Source organism: Balaenoptera borealis, assembly GCF_965194805.1.
Source record: "Balaenoptera borealis genome assembly, chromosome: X".
NCBI lineage: Eukaryota > Metazoa > Chordata > Mammalia > Artiodactyla > Balaenopteridae > Balaenoptera > Balaenoptera borealis.
This window is the reverse complement of record NC_138881.1, coordinates 33,172,431-33,197,745: the sequence shown is the minus strand read 5'-3', so window position 1 is coordinate 33,197,745 and position 25,315 is coordinate 33,172,431. Positions and strand designations below refer to the sequence as shown.

Genomic DNA, 25,315 nt, shown 5'->3' with positions numbered 1-25,315 from the left:
GCCAGTTTCTACTATCAGTTATTTACTTAGGTCTCTTCGTTTTTCCAGTCATCCTGCAAAGTCTTACTATTTTGATTTACTTCAGCCTGACGCCCATCTTTCCTCCACTTGGAAAGCATGCTTGGCGCGTGACGCTGGGAGGGGGGCTGCTGTCACGGGCATCCTCTGTGCCATTGCAGGAGCATCCCTGTGTGCCTGGGAGGGACCGGGGTGCCCGTCTCTGAGGAGGAAAGAATGGAGTTTCCCTCCAGAGTGGAGGGCGGGGTCAACCACGGGCTTGTGCGGAGATGTGTCTCTCGGTCTCCTCTGCTGTCTACCTCCGCTCATGAATTTGCAGGCAATAAGCAGGTCAGAGAGTCATGTGATTTAAAATGTTAGGCCTGCAAGGGCTTTGAAGTCCATTTTGTCAACCCCCTCAAAGTCCACTTAGATCCCTTCTGTACTATCTTCATATCAAGAGGCCATTCAAGTGCATCTTTCCCCTCAGAAGAAGGAGCATTCCATCTATTTGAGGAGAACTTTATGAGGAATTTTAGGCGCTGCCTTAATTAAGTGGGATCAACATGTACTTGAAGACCTGTATAAACTGTCAAGCAGAATTTCAATTTAGGGAAAGATTCTCCCGGTCTGTCATAAAACTGAAGATGGGACTGTATCCCTTAGAGAATAATAAGACTAAAACAGTAAAATAATGATGATAGCTAAATTTATTAGAACTTTAATAAGTGTCACTCGTGCACAGTGAAAGGTAAAGTAAGCCCTTCACGTTCTGACTCGTGTCATCTCGGCTACGCATACAGGCGGGATGGACCGTTATTCCCAGATGGGCAAGCTGAAGCTCGGAGAAGTTGCAAAGCTTGCTCAAGAAACTATTACGGAGGCCACGTGATCACTGAGCTTTCCCCAAAATAATGCTGTCTATGTATATCCTCCTCTGGTGTTTACACACTTGTTTGCTTTACGTTATTTCCATTTGATTTTCCTCCTCACATGCTCACGAGTCTGCTCCAAACCTATCTTACCTGCCATCTACTTTGGCACCTTTCACCAGAGAAACTGGAAAGCACTATCTTTAGAATATTATCTACATCTTAGAAACAAGGAATTCGAGTCTGGGCCTAAATGCTGCCTCTGTTCTGGGCCAAAGCAAGTTTGTTATCCAGGTAAATGGGGGTTTGGATAAAGAAGCCAATAGTCTCCAGTATTCCCAGGAAGCCCTCCACGTGGTTAGTAACTAAGACCCTTAGCATAAACCCCTGTCCACATTCCCCCCCTCCTCGCTGAAGTCACAGTGAAGCCAGGCGGAGCCGGAGCGGCGAGGTTCCTTCCTGGCCACTAGAGGCCAGCAAGCCACAGCCGAGAACCTCCGAGCTGGAGTGCGCTGCTTCTGACATCACGAGGCCGGTTCGTTCAAAAGGAGGAAGACGCTGCTAGAATGTTTCTAGAAGGAAAACGTCCCATGTATTTTCAGTGCATACTACTGAGAGGCCTCTAGTTTTTAAGGCTTCGCGAGACTTCCCAGAATGTAAGTCTTAAGGAAATTAAACAAGCAGAGAAAGTGTGTCTCTGGGGTGTCCCTCCACCTCTTCCAAAAGCCCTATGCTTTCCGTTTTATCATAATGCTTTATTTCTCCCACCCCCTTACCTACCTGGAACAAAACACAACTTGAACTGTTCTCTTTTTTCCTCTAATAATTTATTTTCTGAAAAGCAATAACGTCCCTCCTCGTCTTCCCTTCTCCTCAGGTTCACACCCTTTCTCTCCTCCTTTTTCTTTCTATTGCTCACTCCTCTCTTCCCCTCTCTGTTGCATTTCTAGGAGGAAATAAACACTCCGTGACTAGATAATCCACTCTCACTGTTTCAACTACCACCTGTGAGCTGATGACTTGTAAGTCTGTTATCTCTGGCTGACACCTCTCCTGCAAGCCTCGAAGGTCTATTTCTCACTAACTGTTAGACATCTGCACACGGGTGGGTCCCCAGGACCGCAGCTCGACCAGACTGAACACTAGACGGCACTGTGTGAAATAATCCCAACAACCACAAACACATTTGCAAATATTTGCATATGTAGAGAATATCTTTGAAACGATACACAAGAAACCAATAAAGGTGGCAGCCCCCAGCGCTGGGAGCACTACAGCCAGGGGACAAGGTCGGAGACTCACTTTTCTCTACGTGCCTTTCGGACCCTTTGGATTTCATACAATGTGCATGGATTACCTACTAAACAATAAAGGGAACTGTATAGACATTTTAATGTTTACATCTTCTAGAGTTTTACCAAGCCCCGTGTTCTCCTTCTGCCACGTGCTCCCTGGGTAGATAAATTGACTCTCAGTTTCAACTACCAGTTATGAGCTGGTGACTCCCAGATCTGTCATCTCTGGCCCACACCCCTCCTTCGAGCTTCAGAGTTCCATTTCCCACCGTCAGACGTTTGTCCGTGGGAATGTCACCAGAACCTCAAACCCAACGTCCCCTGCACCCCACTCACCATCTTCCAGCTGCCTGACCTTGAGGAAGGCCCCCTGTCAATCCTGCTGAACTGAAGGGCGACCCAGCTGCCGCTCCTCCTGAGCTGTCAGTCCCAGCTGCCAACAACCGTGGCCTCGCCCTGCACCCGCCAGAACTGGGGTTCACTCCTTCCCTCCCCAGATCCACCCCACCAGCCAGCCAGACAGCCCCGCCCCTCCCCTACAATATCGCTCAGATTCAGCCCATCCTCCCCATTTCTACTACCCTCCTGTAGGCCCTTATCATCTCTTTCCTGGGCTTCCATGCTCCCTCCCAATCTGACTTCCTTCTTCCAGGCCTGTGCTTTTCAAAGTCCCCCCCACACACACAGCTGCCCGAGTCACGCATGTAAGTGTAAGTGTAATTGTTTTTTTTTTCTTTTTTTGCTGCACCACGCGGCTTGCGGGATCTTAGCTCCCCGACCAGGAATAGAACCCGGGCCCCCTGCAGTGGGAGCACGGAGTCCTAACCACTGGACAGCCAGGGAATTCCCTGTTTTTTTAATTAATTAATTAATTTTTTTTGGTAAGTGTAAGTCTAACAGCATCGCTCCTGGCTCACCCCTGGGGGGCTCCTGTACCAGGTGCGGAGGCCCCAACACAGCACCGCACTGCGTCCTTGTCCCTCCCCACCTGGCCTTGTCCCTCCCCACCTGGCTTTGCCGACCTGTCCGGCTTCATCTCCTCCCATTTCTTGACTTATTACAGAAGTCACGCAACTGTTTGCAGTTTCCCAAGCATCCTGTGCTGTTCCTCCCTGACACCTTTGTTTATGCTCCTCGCTTAGCTTAGAATGCCCACTCCTGACCCCCTTCGGCTTCCCTTCATCTTGGCCATCTCCTCACCATCACGTGAGACTTACACAAACACCTAAGGAAGGAACGTGGCATAAAGACGTCCTGAGACGGCGAAGACTGAAAACTGTGAGCCTCGGGCCCAGTCGTAACATCGCTGACGAGGGAAAGCAAAAGGATCATGATCTCCAGCTAGTTTAATTCAGTGGTATAAGTAACCGATCTAGAATTTCTTTGAAAACAACATTAACCATCTTGCATGACCATGGGAAGAAATGAAAAGGAGCAAGAGACAACTCAAGTTTCGGCTGCATCATGTCTGGTCACCCAACCACAAGACACATGAAAGGTACTGAGTAGGTACTAAGACTCCACAGAGTCCCCTGTTGTCATATAACATCTACCAACGACTTTGATTAACTTCACGCTTCACAGTGAATCATCTGCCTTCAGCATTTACCCTCCTTTTAGACTTGGGAACAAGCTAATGAATTTGATGGGCAGGCAGCAGAATGAAGATGTGTTTTTGCCTCTCATAAAGGCTCCTTTTACATTTCTAGGGTCATATCTTGAGTTTCAGGGCAAGTCTGAGCTCACTTAGTGCAGAGAAGAATATGTCAGGAGCTGGATATTACAGATTTAAGTCATAAAACAAAAGCACCTTGAGTCTTGGTGTAAGTCTGCAGTGATAAAGATGCATAGTGGGGAAATTCCCAACATCCAAGGGGTCTCGATCAAATAAAACTGGGGCTGAATCATCTGTGGTGATGAGGCAGAGGTATGCAGATCAGAAGCATCTGAGATTTTTACATCTCACTAATGTCACTAAGTAGCCCAACCTTATCAGAGACACTATCAGGAAAATTCAGAGTCTGGCTTAGCTTTTGCCTCACCTTTGCGGCACATGCCAAGAATCAGAGAATGGACAACAGGAGAATGTTAACCACAAAGAGTACCTGTGTGCCACAGTTAAAATAAACTCAGTTTCATTTCAATTCGTTCATTCATTCATTCAACAATATTTATTGAATGCTATGTGCAAGAATTTGGAGTAAGATCACTCTAGAGAGAGGGATGACATATCCGTGAAACACTTCTAAATTAGCCAGTCTCTATTTTCCAAGGGAATCTGTGGAGAGGTGTTGCGAATTAGAAGAAATAACAGAATTAAATCGCACATCTAGTCAGGAATGGAGGTATCCAAGTCCCTCTCTGCTCTCACGTGAAGGTAAGTTACAGCTACAGAATAAAGGAACACAAAATATACATAGATAGGTATGGTGCCATACATCCAAAGGATTTGGGACAATCTCAATTTTAATATCCTTTTCCCTTATCTCGAAGAGAACGCTTGTATTTGTCAACCCACACAGCCCAATTCTGACTTGGGAAATACAGCTAGGTTGGCAGACACACAGAGAGGGCATCTAATGACCTGCTGGTCCCGTCAGGAGAAGAACAAAAAGAGAGAAATACTGAAGAAATACTGAATTTGAGTATCATGAAGGCAAAGATATGGATGGCTCTGAATACAGGAGAAGACGGAGCAAAAGGACCTGGACAGGCTGTTCTCAGGAGTGGAGCTCCTTAGGAACACTTCTTTGGTATTGAGAAAAAGGTGAAAATGTAAAATAAGAGAAAGAGAGAATGAAGGAAGCTCCTTCTGAACTTTTCTTGAAGGTCAAGACAATTTGATAATTTACAAAAAAGACTTGCATTAACCCCATCTTCCCCATTTTGGAGCTCTAATAAGCTCTGGTATAACTTTTTCTTTCTTTCAGAGAACAAACCACACTCATCTTGGAAAATGGTCACAGATATTTTTTAGTGTAATACAGGTGTTGCTGAAACACAAATAGATAAGCTTGGTTATACAGGGAAATCTAGCCATTACAAGGATTTTTTCGAGGTTAGATATATTCTGGGAATATTGGCTGGGTCTGGGGATGGACTGCAAATGATATTTGTATAGACCAACTCTTCTTCGTTCTCTCGTCCAAGGTCGAGTAGGCTATCCTGAGTCAGAAAATCTGGACCGGAACCTGGTTCTGCCATTTGCTGACTGTTAGATCTGAGACAAGAAATTTTAAGCTCTTTGAGCCTAATATTCATCATTCATAGAAAGGAAACAAGTCCTTCCTTGAAGAGATTTTAGAAAGTTTAAATAACCTAAAATACAGTAAAGTGCTCAGAACATGATAAAAAGATATATAAGTGATAGTTACCAGTACTCTTTACGAACTCTCTCTGGTCTGTCTGCCACGGTACATGGGAGGGAGAGGGTTCTAAAAACAAACAAGGAAGAACACTTGACCAATGAGCTAAAAAATATATTACACAATGGCAGGAGAACTGACTTTTAATAATCATACACTAGAAATTTTCGTTACACCTGGGTAACACCAAATTCTATTTAAAATGCCAATCTCAACTGTTTCTGCTATTTGACTTTGACCCCTCTAATAAAGATTTAGCATAAATAGACAGAATGACAATCTTCAGTAAAGGGGATAGAAATGTTTTATCTACCAAGTTCTTTATTGCCTAACAGTCTTTACAAATAGGGCCAGAGATAAAGTTCCCATTAAAACTAACAGGATGTTCAGTATTACCTCCTGGATATTACTTGTGTGATATTCTTGCTGTAATCTTATCTTAGGTTGCCACCAAATGTTTCCTGAATGCCCAACAAATATTCATACTGTAATCTTATCTTAGGTTGTCACCAAATGTTTCCTGAATGCCCATCAAATATTCATACTGTGCTAGGTACTATCAGGGACACAATGATGATTAGAGCACAGGCTTTGCCCCAAAGGCGCTCATCATCTAGCGAGAGGGAGGCAGTGGTAGTAATTGACAAAAAGGCCAGCTGTTGAAGAGTTTTCTGAAAAAGGTGCAAAGTGTTCTGGGAATATAAGCAAAAGGTAGGTTGCTTCCAACTGCAGACATCTAGGAGGGTTCTCTAGGGAATTATTTGAACAAGGTCAGGGAGGACGGGTAGGACTCCATTGCCAGAATGGCAGTAAAGGGATGCGGTTAGCAGCAAGGCTGAGAAGCAAGCTTGAGCTTGACCCAGAAGGTGGATGCGGGCAGGATGCATTCAGAAACCGTAGCTACAACAGCGTGGAGTTGTACAGGACGCAGGGAGTAAAGAAGACAAAGTAGAAAAGGCAGGTCAGGAGAAGACTGGGGAAGCTTTCAAATGGCCAGCTGAGAAGCTGGGTTTTTTTCTAGCTGCAGAAATCCAATGAAGGAAGAATGCCATGCTGGGTCTTGGTTCTGGAAAGATGCACAATTAGAGTCAGTATGGAGGATTTATTGGAGGGGTGAGAAAGAGACTAAAGGGAAGTCAACCAGATAAGGAGCCCTGGCCATGGGCCAAAGGTATTAAGACCTAGAAGGTGGGCAGTGGCACAGAAAGCAATGGATGAATGGCACTCTGCTTTTTTGTCTTGAGATGACACACTCCTTGAGTGCGCCAGTCTCAGATATACTTTGTTGCTGAGATTAAGAGCCTTGGGCTAAACTGAAGAAATGAAAGTCCTTGAATGTAACTAATTTGTGCAACTGCTCCTTTCAAGACTTGCCTGGTGGTTGGTCACTGTCTGAAGAACGCACACTGAGATAGAAGTGACCGTGTGCAAAGATTTTCTTAACCAAGGGACCTGTGATAAAATAAATGGGATACAAAAGTCCAGTGATTTGCATTGTCCCAACATCACACAATACCCCAGTTTTTTACATCTTTGTCCCCTCCGCAGTCACTGTGTATTTTCTTTAGGCTTTTCCCTCTTCTACAATTTCTGCTTTTTTTTTTTTTTTTCCGGCCTTGCTGTGTGTGCCTTGTGGGACCTTAGTTCCCCGACCAGGGACTGAACTCACGCCCTCGGCAGTGAAACCACTGAGTCCTAACCACTGGGGCGCCAGGGAGTTCCCAATTTTTGCTATTTTTATGTGAACAGCTTTTGCAGGTGATGGTTGACAACTGGTTGTCCCTAATTCGTTCCCCAATATGAATGAGCCAATGAACCCACTTTTTAAAATGCTTTGAGGGACTTCCCTGGTGGTCCAGTGGTTAAGACTCCGTGCTTCCAACGCAAGGGGCGTAGGTTGGATCCCTGGTCGGGGAGCTAAGACTGCACGTGCTGAGCGGCGCAGCAGCCAAGAAAATATATTTTAAAAAATGCTTTGAGATTCTTAATGTAGATGCCCAAACCCATGTAAAAATCACATAATTATGAAATGAAATGACCAACCTTACTATTTAAACTCTATTCTCAGAAATAAAATCAAACATTCTCCCACACATGCAACAAATCAAATATCACCATCGGCACTTTTCCTTTTCATACCTAACATGTGAGCTCTTAACTGCACTACTGCATTCATTTTCTCCTTTCAGATAACAAAAAAGTGAATCTGTGAATGTAGCTACACAGATTCCTTTAGAAAGCAATCAGACATAGAATGACTCTAAGTGAAGACTCTGGGCACTTTTCTATGTGTATAAATGCATGCACTCTGCATACCAGTGGCAAAACCAGAAAGAACATTCACTGGTTTTCTTCCTCCGGATCTGTTAGGATTCCTTCTAACTCCCATCTTTACTCACTCTCTAAGGAAATCAAGATCTGGGCAGCAATGCCAGGCTAGGGGGTCAGCGGGGACCAGGAACCGAGGAATGTATTTAAAAACAGAAACATTGGGACTTCCCTGGTGGTGCAGTGGTTAACAATCCGCCTGCCAGTGCAGGGGACATGGGTTCCAGCCCTGGTCCGGGAAGATCCCACATGCCGCAGAGCAACCAAGCCCGTGTGCCACAACTACTGAACCTGCGCTCTAGAGACCGTGAGCCACAACTACTGAGCTTGCATGCCACAACTACTGAAGCCCGTGTGCCTAGAGCCTGTGCTCCACAACAAGAGAAGCCACCGCAATGAGAAGCCTGCGCACCGCAACAAAGAGTAGGCCCCCACTCGCCGCAACTAGAGAAAGCCCACGCACAGCAACAAAGACCCAACGCAGCCAAAAATAAATAAATAAAATAAATTTATTTTTTAAAAAACCAGAAACATTTATTAGTGTTTGACAATTAATTAGATCTTCTCTTCTTGCTTTTAAAGACAGTTTCATAATGTTAAAATGTAGTCTACCATTCTACTGGTGATAATTCAAAGTCCTTCTTGCTCACACTCTCTGACATAAATCATAGCAATATTTTTTGATCTGTCTCTTAAACCTAAGGAAATAAAATTAAAAAAAAAAAAACAAATGGGACCTAATTAAACTTAAAAGCTTTTGCATAGCAAAGGAAACCATCGACAAAACAAAAAGACAACCTACTGAATGAGAAAATATTTGCAAATCATATGACTGATAAGGGGTTAATATCTAAAATATATAAATAGCTCATACAACTCAACATTAAAAAAACCCAACTAAAAAACAGACAGAAGGGACTTCCCTGGCGGTCCAGTGGTTAACACTCTGCGCTTCCAATGCAGGGGACGCGGGTTCGATCCCTGGTCGGGGAACTAAGATCCCACATGCCGCACAGGCAAAAAATTGAAAAACAAAAACAAAATAAACAAACAAACAAGAAAACCAGGCAGAAGACCTGAATAGGCATTTTTCCGAAGAGGAAATGCAGATGGCCAATAGGAGAAGATGCTCAACAGCACTGCTCATCAGGGAAATACAAATCAAAACCACAATGAGATATCACCTCACGCCTGTCAGAATGGCTATCATCAAAAAGAACACAAATAACAAATGTTGTCAAGGATATGGAGACAAGGGAACTCTTGTACACTGTGGGAGGGAATGTAAATTGGTGCAGCTACTGTGGAAAATAGTATGGAGGTTTCTCAGAAAACTAAAACTAGAACTACCATATGACCCAGCAATTCCACTGGGAATTGCTGGGACATATGGTTTAAAAAAAAAAAAACAAAAAACCAAAACCACTAATTCGAAAAGATACGTGCATCCCAATGTTCATAGCAGCGCTATTTACAATAGCCAAGACATGGAAGCAACCTAAGTGTCCATCAACAGAAGAACGGATAAAGAAGATGTAGTGTGTGTGTGTGTGTGTGTGTGTGTGTGTGTGTGTGTGTGTGTGTATACACCTACATACAGACACTCATACAATGGAATGTTACTCAGCCATAAAAAAGAATGAAAGTTTGCCATTTGGGGCAACATGGATGGACACAGAGGGTATTATGCTAAGTGAAATAAGTCAGACAAAGACACATACTGTATGATATTACTTATATGTAGAGTCTAAAGAATACAACAAATTAGTGAACATAACAAAACAGAAGCAGACTCACAGACATAGAGAACACACTAGTGACACTACTGTTTACCAGTGGGGACAGGGAAGGGGGGAAGGAGTAACATAGGGATAGGGGAGTAGGAAGTACAAACTATTATGTATAAAAGAAGCTACAGGGATATACTGTACAGAGGGAATATAGCCAATATTCTATAATAACTATAGATGGAGTATAACCTTTAAAAATTGTGAATCACTATACTGTACACCTGTAACTTAAATAATATTGTACATCAATTATATTTCAATAAAAAGTGCTTTTTGTTCAAATTTTCCATTGAATTTGGTTGGTCCATTTACATGGGTAAGTGAAAGAATCACAGAGATACTGGGACACAACACTGACAAGCAATAGTTGATAAATATTAAAATATATATTAAGGGCTGTATAATACTTTTGCTATCAAGCCTATCGAGGTGTCCACTGACCCATGCCATTCTTGGTGTTGACTAGGAAAAAAAACTCCAGCCAGTCCTTAATACATAGAGTTAATATGTTCTGAGAGGGAGGGGGCAGTCAATGTAACCTTTTTCCCTAACAAAGTGCTGTTCCAGTAACCCATTTGAACATTGAAAACTCTTGGAGGCAAGATGGTAATGACAATTAAACTGCAGATAAATGAGTGCCTCATTCAATTACTGTTTGGATCGGAAAAAAAAAAGAAAGAAAGAAACAATAAGGTGACTGTTTAAAAGGAGAGCAAACAACTCTTTCCTTAGAGCACTAATCTTGGGTGACAATGGGGCAAAAGGCTTATACTTTGGGAGGCAGCTGCACCCCTGCCTGGAAACCAGGAACTCTTTAACACAGAGGAGTAAATTATTTTCTAAATGCATTGATCCAATTCCTAAAAAGTCTGCTTATCTCCAAGGTAGAAGAACTTCATTTTGTTCTGAATGAAAGGATAAAGCTCTTTGTTTCTGGTTAGAGATCATTAAGATGATACTTTTATATTCTCCTCACACCGAGATTTTTCAGATATTTATGAAAAAATCTTCCTTTAAATTATCTTGGTCCATTAAAAATTGTGAATCACTATATTGTACAACTATAACATATGTAATATTGTACAGCAACTATACTTCAATTAAAAAAAAAACCCAAATGAAAAGAAGAAATTATCTTGGTCCACAAAGCCAGATAATCTGCTTCAACCACTTCCTTTTACACATGAGAAAAGGACCCCAAAGGTTAAGGAAACAGTTCTAGATTATCTATTATTTTTTCAATGTATATGCTTAAAAGGGAGCACAAAAAGCATTTCTTATCAGTATACACAAGCTGTTTTTTGAAATCTTTTGGATCGTGAGCTTGTTTGGAGTGCTACAAGCTCTGACAGCTAAGTAAGGAGGGCCTACGTAGGACAGTGCCCAGATACCAAATCTTGAACTGAATTCTGAGCTGATCCACTGATAGCCACCCAAAAATACTGCGATAAATCCACACTCACATCTCCTCTGATAGCCTCGTTTTTTTCCTCCTCCATTTTTTATATTTTGGCATTGCACGTGCTTCCTCCTGTTAGATTCTGTGGCATACGTGAGCCGTATGGATTCACAGGTGCAGGTCAACATATTAGTAAAATGATAAAAACAAAAAAAAAAACCCCAGAAAAGCCTATTAGCTTCTCAAGCCTCCTTAGCATGAAACTCATGTATTAGCTTTTGCTCATGTCAACTTATTACTCCCACAAGAGTTGGTTGATATGGATATGTATTTATTGGACATATGTTTAGGGTGCTATAGGAGAAAAAAAGAGAGTCAATTCTAGGCACTGGCTTTTTTTTTTTTTTTTTCACGTGATGCTGGCACCAGATGGAGTGTAGTAGGAGCATGGAGAGTGCCAAGTTCCTGTCCTTGACCCTGGTGGAGCAGCACCATAGTTTTAAAAGGTGGGGTTACAGGGTGGGCCCTCAAAGGGATGCTCTCATATTAGCCCTGTCCAGCTTGGCTCAGCCTCTCCAGCCTGGCAAGGGTAACTACACTTATATCAGACAAAATAGACTTTGAGTCTAAAACTGTCTTTGGAGACAAAGAAGGTCACTGCATAATGATAAAAGGGTCAATTCAACAGGGTGATATAACATTTATAAATATAGACACACCTAAATACATAAAGCAGATATTGATAGATCTTCATGTTGTATGTCTTAAACATACAAAATTTTTATTTGTCAATCATACATCAATTAAGTTGGAAAAAATATTGACAGATCTAAAGGCAGAAACTGACAGCAGTACAATAATAGTAGGAGACTTCAATAGTAGGAGACTTCTACTTATGATAGTACATAGACCATCCAGACAGAAAATCCAGAAGGAAACAGCTGATTTGAGAACACTATAGACCAAACTGACATAACAGACATATACAGTAGTTAGCATCCAAGAGTAGAAGACTACACATTCTTCTCGAGTGTATACAGAACCTTCTCCAGGATAGAACACGTTAGGTCGCAAAACAAATCTTAACAAATTTAAGACCCCAAATAGCCAAAGCAATCCTGAGAAATAAGAATCACACTTCCTGATTTCAAAATATATTGCAAGGCTACAGTAATCAAAACAGCATGATACTGGCATGAAAAACAGACATAGAGACCAAAGGAACAGAACAGAGAGCCCAGAAATAAATCCATACATCTATGGTCAATTGATCTTTGACAAGGCTGCTAAGAACACCCAACGGGGAAAAGATACTCTCTTCAATAAATGGTGCTGGGAAAACTGGATATCAACATGCAGAAGAAGGAAATTATCTCACCCCATATTAAAAAAAACAACTCAAGATGGATTAAGATTTAAACATTAAACCTGAAACTGTAAAACTACTAGAAGAAAACATGGGGAAAAAGCTTCTTGACGTTGATCTGGGCAATTATTTTGTGGATAGGTCAGCAAAAGCACAGGCAACAAAAGCAAAAGCACTCAAGTGAAATTGTATCAAAAGCAAAAGCTTCTGCAAAGCAAAGGGAACAATCAACAGAGTGAAAAGGCAATCTGCAGAATGGGGGGAAATACTTTCAAACCGTATATCTCATAAGGCTTAATACCCAATATTTATCAGTAAGTCATACAACTCAATAGCCAAAACAAAAAGCTCTCAATTAAAAAATGGGCAAAAGACCTAAATTTCTACAAAGAAGAGATACAAATGGCCAAAAGGTAGGAAAGGGTGCTTGACCTCACTAATCATCAGGGAAATGCAAATCAAAACCACAATGAGATATCATCTCACACCTTTCAGAATAGCTATTATCAAAAAGACAAAAGATAACGTGTTGTTGAGGATGTAGAGAAATGGAACCCTTGTGCATTGTTGGTGGGAATGTAAATTGGGATAGCCATTCTTTTTTTTTTTTTTAACATCTTTATTGGAGTATAATTGCTTTACAATGGTGTATTAGTTTCTGCTTTATAACAAAGTGAATCAGCTATACATATACATATATCCCCATATCTCTTCCCTCTTGCATCTCCCTCCCTCCCACCCTCCCTATCCCACCCCTCTAGGTGGTCACAAAGCACCGAGCTGATCTCCCTGTGCTATGCGGCTGCTTCCCACCAGCTATCTATTTTACATTTGGTAGTATATATAAGTCCATGCCACTCTCTCACTTCGTCCCAGCTTACCCTTCCCCCTCCCTGTGTCCTCAGGTCCATTCTCTACATCTGCGTCTTTATTCCTGTCCTGACCCTAGGTTCTACAGAACCTTTTCTGTTTTTTTTAGATCCCATATATATGTGTTAGCATACGGTATTTTTTTTTCTCTTTCTGACTTACTTCACTCTGTATGACAGACACCAGGTCCATCCACCTCACTACAAATAACTCAATTTCGTTTCCTTTTATGGCTCAGTAATATTCCATTGTATACATGGGCCACATCTTCTTTATCCATTCATCTGTCGATGGACACTTAGGTTGCTTCCATGTCCTGGCTATTGTAAATAGAGCTGCAATGAACACTGTGGTACGTGACTCTTTGGGAATTATGGTTTTCTCAGGGTATATGCCCAGTAGTGGGATTGCTGGGTCGTATGGTAGTTCTATTTTTAGTTTTTTAAGGAACCTCCATACTGTTCTCCACAGTGGCTGTATCAATTTACATTCCCACCAACAGTGCAAGAGGGTTCCCTTTGCTCCACACCCTCTCCAGCATTTATTGTTTGTAGATTTTTTGATGATGGCCACTCTGACCGTTGTGAGGTGATACCTCATTGTAGTTTTGATTTGCATTTCTCTAATGATTAGTGATGTTGAGCATTCTTTCATGTGTTTGTTGGCAATCTGTATATCTTCCTTGGAGAAATGTCTATTTAGGACATCTGCCCATTTTTGGACTGGCTTGTTTGTTTATTTGATATGGAGCTGCATGAGCTGCTTGTCAATTTTGGAGATTAATCCTTTGTCAGTTGCTTCATTTGCAAATATTTGCTCCCATTATGAGGGTTGTCTTCTCGTCTTGTCTATGGTTTCTTTTGCTATGCAAAAGCTTTTAAGTTTCATTAGGTCCCATTTGTTTATTTTTGTTTTTATTTCCATTTCTCTAGGAGGTGGATCAAAAAGGATCTTGCTGTGATTTATGTCATAGAGTGTTCTGCCTATGTTTTCCTCTAAGAGCTTTATAGTGCCTGGCATTACATTTAGGCTTTTAATCCATTATGAGTTTATTTTTGTGTATGGTGTTAGGAAGTGTTCTAATTTCATTCTTTTACATGTAGCTGTCCAGTTTTCCCAGCACCACTTATTGAAGACGCTGTCTTTTCTCCACTGTATATGCTTGCCTCCTTTATCGAAGATGAGGTGGACCATAGGTGCGTGGGTTTATCTCTGGGCTTTCTATCCTGTTCCATTGATCTATATTTCTGTTTTTGTGCCAGTACCATACTGTCTTGATGACTGTAGCTTTGTAGAATAGTCTGAAGTCAGGGAGTCTGATTCCTCCAGCTCCATTTTTCTTTCTCAAGATTGCTTTGGCTATTCGGGGTCTTTTGTGTTTCCCTACAAATTGTGAAATTTTTTGTTTTAGTTCTGTGAAAAATGCCATTGGTAGTTCGATAGGGATTGCATTGAATCTGTAGATTGTTTTGGATAGTAGAGTCATTTTCACAATGTTGATTCTTACAATCCAAGAACATGGGATAGCCATTCTTTAAAACAGTATGGAGATTCCTCAAAATATTAAAAATAGAACTACCTTATGATCCAGCAATCTCATTTTGGGGTATACATCCAAAGGAAATGAAATCAGGATATTGAGATATACTCACTCCAACGTTCACTGCAGCATTATTCACAATAGCCAAGATATGGAAACAAATTAAATATCTGTTCAGAGATGAACAGATAAAGAAAATATGAGGTACACACACACACACACACACACACACACACAAATATTATTCAGCCTTGAAAGAGAAGAAAATCCTGCCTTTAGCAACATGGATGAATCTGGAGGGCATCATGCTAAGTGAAATAATCCAGATGCAGAAAAACTAATACTGCATGATTTCATTTATATGTTGACTCTAAGAGAGTCAAACTCCTAGAAGCAGAGAATAGTAGTAGTAGAGTTGGTTGTCAGAGGCTGGGGGGAGGGGGAGATGGGAAGGTTGTTGGTCAAGGGGGACAAATTTTCAGTCATTTAAGATGAATAAATTCTGGAGATCTAATGTACACCACAGTGAATATAGTTAACAATACTGTAGATTTGAAATTTTCTGAGAGGGTAGATCTTAAGTGTTTTCAATACCCACAACAGAAGATGGTAACTATCTGAGGTGATGAATATGTTAATTAGTTTGATTGTGGTGAATGTTTCACTATGTATATGTTTATCAGATTATCAAGTTGTATACCTTAAAAATATGAAATTTTAAATTATCAATTATACCTCACTAAAGAGGGGGAAAAAGATTAATACATTTCAAAAGACTGAATAGAAAAAAACTCCGTACATGAAGGTTCATAGCATTATTCATAACAACAGAAAAGTGGAAAACCCCAAATGTTCATCAACAGACCAATGGATAAGTTAAATATGGTATATCTACATAATTGATTAGTATTTGGCAATAAAAAGAAATGAAGTACATATACATGCTTCACCATGGATGAAACTTGAAAACAGTATGCTAAATGAAAGAAGCCAGTCAAAAATGACCACATAGTCTATGATTCCATTCATATAAAATGTCCAGAATAGGTCAATCCAAAGAGACAGAAAGTAGACTAGTGGCTGTCAAGGGCTGAGGCGGCTGGGGGATGGACGAGGTGACTGCTAATGGGTATGGCGTTCCTTTGAGGTTCATGACAATGTGTCAAAACTGATTGTTTTGATGGCTGCACAATCCTGTTAATACACTAAAATCCATTAAATTGTACACTTTAAATGAGAGAATTGTTAATATGTAAATTATATCTCAATAAAGCTGTTATTTAAAAAGGAAGAATCTACATCAGTGTGGAGCAGAGGAGATGAGCTAGAAAGAACAGAGTCCATAAGAAGAATACGGTCGTCTGTCCACCAGTAACTGAAGGAGACTGGTTCCAGGACCCACGCAGATACCAAAATCCATGGATGCTCAAGTCCTTTATATAAAATGGCGTAGTACAGTCGGCCCTCCATATCTTTGGGTTCTGCATCCATGGACTCAACCAACTGCAGATGGAAAATATTTGGAAAAAGAAAATTCCAAAAAATCCCCAAAGGCAAAACATGAATTTGCAGCACGCTGGCAAGTATTTACACGGCATTTACTTTGCAAGAGGTATTATAAGCAATCTAGAGATGATTTAAAGTATACAGGAATGTACATAAGTTATATGTAGATACTGCACCATTTTATATAAGGGACTTGAACATCTGTGGATTTTGGTATCCAAGGGGAGTCCTGGAACTAACCCCAGGCAGATACCAAGGTACCATTGTGAAATGTTTCTCCTTCATGAAATCAGGAATGATAGTTTATCCTTTGACATTTTTCCCTATACCAAATATTATTGCATTATTATAGGAAATGATTTGTGCCTCTCCTGATAGTTTAAAGCTGAGTTTCAACGATGTAATTCTTTAACTCCTAAAACTCATAAAACTTTTGGTTTGTCATTATTCTAGTATGCTTCCAATTATAAGTTATAGTGGCTGATTTGTTTCTTTTATTAAAGTTGTACGTACTTTACACAACACATCATCTTGGTGGTGGTTTCTTTTGCAAGTCTGGAAATAATATAAATGTTCACTGTCATGCTCTTTCCATTGAATTATTTAAGTAATAAAATAAGAGCTTTCTTGATAGTTCAGCAAGAACAAACTTTATATCTTTCCATAGTAGAAATTAAAGGCAAAAAGAGATGAAATAGAAGTTCAGAGAGGCTGAACACAAAAAAGATGTGAAAGACCTATACACTGACAACTACAAAATATTGCTCAGATAAATGAAAGCATACATACATAAATGAAGAGATGTACCTTTGTCATGGGTCAGGAAACTCAATATTGTTAAGCTGTCAATTATCTCAAAATTTATTTGTAGATTCCATAAAATCCTAATCAAAATCCCCACAGGTTTTTTTTTTAAGACATTGACAAATTGATTCTAAAATTCCTATAGAAATTCAAAAGACCTACAAGAGTCAAGACAACTTTGTAAAAGAATAAAGAAGTTGGAGGACGAATACAGCCTAATTTTAAACTTACTGTAGAATATAATCAACACAGAGCAGAACTGGTGTAAAGACAGAAGATTCAATGAAACAGAAACGTGTGTCTAGAAATGGACCCACAAAAATAGGGACAACTTACACTCCCAAAGCTACAAAAGTAATTCAGTGGAGAAAAGCTCCTCTTTTCAAAAAAAATTCTGGAACTATTGGATATCCACAGGCAAAAAATAGAACTAAAAAGAATAACTTTGATCCATATCATTCATCATCTAAAAAGTTAAATTGAAATAGATGACAGATCTCAATGTAAAACCTAAGATTATACAAATTTTAGCAGAGTGAAAAAAAGTCTTCATGACCTATGCATAGGCAGTTTTCTTATATACAACACAAAAAGACAATCCATAAAAGAACAAACTGATATACTGGACTTCATCAAATGTAAAAACTGCCCTTTGAAAGACGGTGTTAAGACGATGGAAAGACAAAGCACAGATGGAGAAAAAGATTTACAGATCATAGTGCATCCAGAATACACAAAGAATCCTCAGAACAAGAGATGTCAAGCAGAACAATTTTAAAAAGTGCAAAAGTTTGAACAGATTCTTCAGCAAAGGAGAGATATGAATGGCAAATAAGCACATGAACAGATGTTCAACACCAGTAGTCCTCAGGGAAATGCAAATTAAAACCACAATGAGATGCCACTACACACCTATTAGAGCAGCCACAATGAAAATGACTACCCTTACCGAGTGTTAGGGAGTATGTAGACAAAGCGCCATTCTCATACACAACTAGAAGGAATATTAATTAGTACAACCACTTTGGAAAAGTTTGGTGGTGGTCTAAAAACATAAAACATCACCTGCTCCCACCATGCCACTCATAGCTAAAGTTTACCCAAGAGAAATGAAAGTATGTACATGGACATACAAAAACAGGAACACAAATATTTGTGGCAGCTTTATTTATAATAGCCTCAAACCGTAAACAACCCAAATGTCCATCAAAAGGTGAATGGATAAATAAATGGCACTACGTCCATACAACGGAACAGTAACGACAACAGAAAGGAATGTGCTTTCACCCACCGCCCATCCTGGGAGAAATGCAGGCTTCACAGGGCGCCTGCGTTGACCCGCCTCCGGGAAGAACCTGGCTGCACCTGGCTACACGGTCTCCTAGCAACCGGAGAGGCCCGAACAGCAAACTATTGAAGCGGTGCCCCCCCCCGCCCCCCGCAGGGGCCAGGGGAACCATGGCGGACAAGAAGTGGCTGCTAGGACCGGGGCCACTGGAACCGATGCCCCTGGGCATGACCTGCAAGCCCTGGTACAAAGACAAGTTACCCTCCAAGTGTTTCGCAAAGCACAAGAAGATGCTCCCGAAGCTCCCCACCCCCCTGGACAGCCGGCGGTGGATATTTGTGAAAGAGCGGCTGGACGACTTCCGGAAGGGTTGCCCACCTTGTGAAGATCTGATCACTCGCAGCCCTAAGGAGGGCTTTCTCCCCGTGATTGCTCACAGAGTTCCCCAGCATGCCCCCAAAAAGAGTCAGAAAAAGCTGCCCGCGGAAGCAGACCTGTTTTCCACGCTCTCGCCAGCCCAGCTAGCGCAGAAGGCATTCGTGGAGGACATCGAAGCCCACCTGACCAAGCATCCCTTGGCTCTCTACCCGAATCTGGAGGAAGATCTACCTGCAGACCTCTTATTAAAGGTGCTGGAAGTGCTCGATCCTGACGGGAAGCTGGAGGACACATGGGCTTATTGTCAGGGCCCCAGGAAAAGAACGAAGTCCCCCACAAAGCTTCGTAAAAAACGTCCTGCCAAGGTCTACCTGGAACCTCCAAAGAAGCCTCCTGTGTCACATCCAGCCAGTTTGCATCACGAAGACAAGAAGTCAAGCAGAAAGGATTCACTCACTGATCCTCCTGTTCACAGAGAAGTACCGAAAGCCATTCGTAAATCCTTCAAATGGGTTGCTGCTTTTGGAAACTTGGGCACTGATGAAGCGCTCATCACGAAACCGTGTGAGGCTGGCTGGGAGTGGCCACCTGCCCAGGATACAGTCTACACGAAGAAAGTAACCCAGGTCCCTTCAAAGGTAAAGGACAGCATCGGGCTAGAGAAAATGGAGAAGATAAAATTATCCAGAGAGGAAGGAAACGGGGAGAGGAAACCCCAGAAACCACAGAATCCTTATAAACCCAGCTCGGTGGAGATGAGGTATGGTGCATCGTACCTGAAGCCCAAGTTGTGGAAAAAGCTAGTAAATGACGAACCTTCAATTGACCCCAACGTCTTACTTGAAGATGGGAGTTTTAGAAAGAAGCTTCCTGAACACGACATTCTTGAAGATCTTTATGGAACAATAATAGCATTTAAAGAGTTCATTCTAAGCAAGGGCTACAGGATACCAGACATCCCTGAGAGGCTGTTCCTCAGGAAGGGATGGAGAGATGATTCTGTTAAGACTCCTATACACAAAGTAATAAAAATCAGCCAAAATGGAGATGATGCACGGGAAGATGTTTAGACAGTTTTCTATTTACTACTTACCTGGCGATTTCTCTCTCTCTCATTTTAATATCAATCAGAATTCATGGTGAGTGTCCATCCCACCATGTACGTACAACTTTGATTCTACATCTGTTAATTTAACACCTAATGCTTATAAATATTTCTCAGTGACCTTCTGCTTGGGTTCATCAATATTATAGAAATTTTATCAATTATGAAATCAATATTCACATATACTCTTCTCACATTTTATAATGTTGTGAATACTGCATTGTTGCATCAATTATTTGTAAAAATAAAACCGTAAATAAAGAAGAATTACTTTTTAAAAGTATGATCTAGTTAGGTCAGCTACAAAACGGGATAAATTTCAAAATAACTGTGCTGAGAAAAAGGAGTCAGAGAGTTCTATTTGTATTAAAATTATAATGAATTCATCATGACAATTACTTTCTTAAGCAAAACTTGAAATCTGCAGCCAAAATAATGTTAGCCCCATTTAATAATGAAATTGTTATCCCCCTTATTAGGATTGCATCAAGCCCCCAAAACAGATTGAAAACTATTTACCAAAATTATAGGTGAAACTTTAGTTATGCTCTTTTGTCATGCTTCCCAATTGAACATACTTAAAATTTTTACCATATTCATAAAAATTCACCGTGAAAAGAGTGTTTCCATATCATATAACACAGGTGCAGAATAGCAGGGAGCTTCAAGTTCTTGGCAAATCTAGTGTGCAAAATAGGTCTGTGCGAGCAAAACTACACAGCACCATCAAATATCCACACATATCTATTCAAGTAAGATTAATCTTTGCATTTCATGAATAGCGATTTAAAACTCACTCATAAATGCAAAATAAGAAATCAAGCAACTTCTCTACATTTCCAAAATAACAGGTAAGATTGCCTGGGACAGGAAATTTGTAGCTAGAAAGATTTGTAGCACAGATTTGCAGCACACTTCTCTTTCCAGTAATGAAGGAATTTATCCATAAATGGAAGTATGTGTATATACTTCACCCTCGTGAGAAGGGAACACAGCCATCAGGGTGTAGGATTCACCAACATCCTCATTGCAATCAACTACTCCCTTTTCACTCACTTCCCCATTTTCACTGAGGTTACTTAGTGTCTGAATTCCTGACTTGCTCCCTGTGACTACTCTCATCAACGTTCTTGATTTAAATATTCACAAAGACTATCCATTCAAATCCTGGCATTAGCTCCATTCGTCTTGTCCTCATCTCACTACAGACACCAATCCCTACAGTCAGACTCTAGACTTTGTTTTGGGCAATAATTACACCAACTTCAAATCTCAATTTCAATTATTCCACCTTCCGATCCCTGCTTTTTACCTAGTTGATCACCCCTTTTAATATTCCCAAACCTCCGATTCTTCAATTCCAACACGTTTCCAATCCAGTGACCCTTACCACTCTTTCAAGGCACTTAATTGTGCCTTGCTTTCAGTTCCTTACTTTCCCAGCTTAGACTCCACCGTCCACTACTATCCCTTCTTTGAGTCTACTTTTAACTCCTTTGCCTCTCTCTCCCGCTCTTATATTCTTCTGAGAAAACCCCAGTCCTGGTTAAATCTTCATCTCTGCCATTCTCGTACTTGCACCCCAACAGTTAAATATGGCTAGAGAAAAACACATACCACACTGACTGGTTACATATGGCATGAATCTTAAACGAGCCTTCAACGCTAGCTGAAAGTTCTGCCCCATTTCCCTCATCAATATATTTTCCCATTTTCCAATGATCATCGTATTTCTGTCATCAATTGTCCAACACCCTGTTTCCATTTCTCCTTCTCAAAGCATTGCTTTGTACTTCACTGATAAAATTTAAAAATTTAGAAGAGAACTGTCTTTTCCTCCCATCACCACATCTACCAGGCCAGTGACATCTGTACCCATATTCTCTATCCCCTTGGAGACAAAGGATGAACTCTTTATTCTACTGAGGCAAAGCCTTTCCTTTGTGCATTGGATCCCAACTCTTTGCCCAATTAAATATTTGTCCTGTATTTGCCTCCTTAGTCTCCTATATTATTGTTCTGTCTTTTGGGGGATAATTCCTGTCATTAAAAAGCAAACAAACAAACCAAAACCAAAAAAGGCTCTCATAACTCACATCATCTGAAATAACCAAACAAAACAAAATAAAAATTCTCTTGACGTAATTTTTCTCTCCAGCTACCACTCTATATTTTCTGCTCCACTTTGTAGAAAAATTACCAAAAAGAGTCGTTTAAAAATCATTGTTTCCACGTCTTCATCTCCCAGGGTCTCTTGAATTCATTCCAACCAGAATTTTGTTCTGCTTTGCTAGTGAAACTTTCTTGTCGAGGTCACCAATAAGGTGTCATGGCAAAATCCAGTTAATAGTTTCATCGTATTCAAGAGCATTGGACCTGATAAGTAACTCATTGCTTTTTGCAATCCCCCATTTTTCTGTTCTTCTAACACCACAATTCCTGTTGTTCTGCTCCTTCTCGGTTTGAAACTTGAATTTCAAAGTCTCCTGTTTCTGACCTCAGAGTTGGATTCACCCAGAGCTCAGTCTTGGGACTAACTCCCCAGGTAATTCAATAGAATAGCATGATTTTATCTACTATCTCTATGCATCTATTGACCCCCCAAGTTTTAAAAATTTTTTGTAGATACTTTTATTTTTTTTTTACATCTTTATTGGAGTATAATTGCTGTATAATGTTATGTTAGTTTCTGCTGTATAAAAAAGTGAATCAGCTATGTGTATACATACATTCCCATATCCCCTCCCTCTTGCGTCTCCCTCCCACCCTCCCTATCCCACCCCTCTAGGTGTGACCCCCCCAATTTTTATCTTCAGCGGTGAACTCCAGATTGCTATGATCAGTTGCCCATATGACACCTCTACTAGCATGTATAATAGGAATTAAAAATAAAGCATTATCTTCCACATATAAGCAATATCATATGATATTTGTCTTTCTCTGTTTGACTTACTTCACTTAGTATGATAATCTCTAGTTCCATCCATGTTGGCAACTAGTGTGTGTGTGTGTGAGTATATATATATATTCAGTCCACATCTTCTTTATCACTTATATGTGAAATCTAAAATATGACACAAATTAACTTATTTACAAAACAGAAGTAGATTCACAGACATAGGAAGCAAATTTATGGTTACCAAAGGGGAAAGGTGGGGGGAGGGATTAATTAGGAGTTAGGGACTAACAGATATACACTACTAAAAATAAGAAATAGATAAACAACAAGGACCCACGGTATAGCACAGGGAACTATATTCAATATCTTGTACTAACCTATAATGGAAAAGAATCTGACAAAGAATGTATGTATGCATAACTGAATCACTTTGCCATACACCTGAAACTAACACAACATTGTAAATCAACTATACTTCAATGAAAGAAAGAAAGAAAGGGCATTATCACAAGAACACATAATTTCCTACTTCTAAATTTGCTCTTCTTGCCATATTCCCCATTTTGGTAAATGGCATCACCACTCAGCCAATTGCTCAGGCTAGCCTTGACTCCTCTCATTCCATGCTGAAGTTTGATATAACTTCACGGTATATTCCCAAAGGGAGCGCCTCTCACCATCTCTACCCTTACTGCTCTTCTCTGAGCCACCATATCTTGCCACACAATAGCAAGAGCCTCTTACCTTGCTTTCCCACTGCAATTCTTTTCACACTGTAGAATATTTTCCACACAGTAAACCAGAGTCATCTTTTAAACATCAAAATCAGGTCACATTCCTCCCCAATTACAATGCTCAGAAGGCTACCCATTACACGTGGAAGAGAACCTAAAGTCTCCATTGAGAATGAAAAATACCCCATTTCAGAGCTTTTTGAATTTGCTTTTCTTTCTGTCTGCAATGTTCTTTTCCTAGATGTTCATATGGTTCACTTTATTCAGGTATCGCTCAAATGTCACTTCTTTGGAGAGTCTTTCTCAGACTACCACACCCCAATTATCACCGTCTATCACTCTCTACCACCTTCCCCTGCTTTATCTTTAAATTGATCTCTACGAGATGTGGTATGTATATCTATTTGTTTACGTCTTTATTTCCTCTCTTCTCTAGGCTTAACCCTCTGTGAAAACAGAGACATTTTAAATTAGCCTCTAAGTTCTCACTACACAGAAAATGCAGAGCACAAAGTAGATGCTCAATAACTATTTGCTGAATGAATGAACAGAGGAGACGCTTTTTTAAATAATAGGATTTATTAAGAGTCCACAATTTTTCTCTCACATTTTAACAATGAAAACCCATTCTACCCTCATCTCCTTCTTTTCCCATAATGTGAAACAATCCCTACCAGAAGTGGTCTCTTCCTCTTCAAAAGATCTCATTCGTTTTCCTTCTTTTTTTAATGATCAAATACAATTTATCAGAGTTTCTTGTATTATAATACATGCCTTTCTCAGAGTTTCCACTGCAGTCACATCCAAAACAAGGGCTACGTGTCATTTCCTTTGTCTATAAGGTTAACACTGTACGTCCCAGTCAATGTGCTCATGATCTACTTTATCCCATTGTATTCTAACACAAATCGCCCCCTTGTAAATAACAGGCCCTCAAATACTCAACTGCATGAATGAATGAGTTTATCTTTGAAATAAATAAATCAGGTAAATCAAACTGTAGTGTGAAATGACTCCACGGGCAGTAGTTCATTAGAAGAGCTGTGATGTGCAAGACAGGTAAGAAAGGAGATTTAAGTCTCCCATTTAACCAAAAGTAGAATCAATTATCTACAATTTCCTCAATTTTAAAAGTGCAATAAAGAATATGCACATGTCACAGAAATAGCGACACATTTATAGTCAGAAGACACACACTAGAATATCTTCTTTTCCATATTTTGGTTATGTGACCTTGTACTTCAAGAAGCATGTCTCCGCATCTATACAATGGAGGCCATATTAGCGAACTCAAACTTTGCTGAAAATTAAAGGATTACTTTATATAAGTGCCTAATACTACCAACATCACAGAACAGATACTCAGCATACATTTGGGAAAGAGGAGGGAGTAAGGAAGAAGGGTCCTAAAAAGGTACCCAGGAAAGAAGCCAAGGGAAAAAAAAAAAAAAACACTTTTTGATGGTGTTTATCCAGGGTGATCGTCTTCAACTAAACCTCACTCAATCCTAGCTTTTGCTTAAGATGAAAATGTGCATTTGCAAAGTAAGAGTCACTAATAAGGCCTCCTATCGCTTATTGGTGAAAATAAAATTTTCCCTGGAGAAATTATATGGGTTCCGTCACTGCAGCAATTACCCACATTGGTATTAGTTGTCATACAGATATAAACAGACGCAAACAGAATTTAGACTTCTTAACACCAGGGAGACTTCAAAATCCATACTTTTTAGAAGGAGAAGGAATTAGGGAGAGCCTGATGTATAACTGTGTTAGTGT

The 25,315-nt window shown here is 40.3% G+C and overlaps 1 protein-coding gene, 1 long non-coding RNA gene and 1 pseudogene across 3 annotated transcripts in view; 2 read left to right on the top strand and 1 right to left on the bottom strand.

Annotated features, from left to right (window-relative positions):
• The window catches only part of LOC309621216, a 444,919-nt gene that overhangs the window by 247,429 nt on the left and 172,175 nt on the right, over positions 1 to 25,315 (top strand). The window lies entirely within an intron of this gene.
• Positions 1 to 25,315, bottom strand: part of PRRG1 (proline rich and Gla domain 1) — a 370,248-nt gene that overhangs the window by 199,539 nt on the left and 145,394 nt on the right. The window lies entirely within an intron of this gene.
• Positions 16,415 to 20,102, top strand: LOC309621223 (protein FAM47E pseudogene; annotated as a pseudogene). Its single transcript has one exon. The product of its transcript is annotated as a protein FAM47E pseudogene (transcript).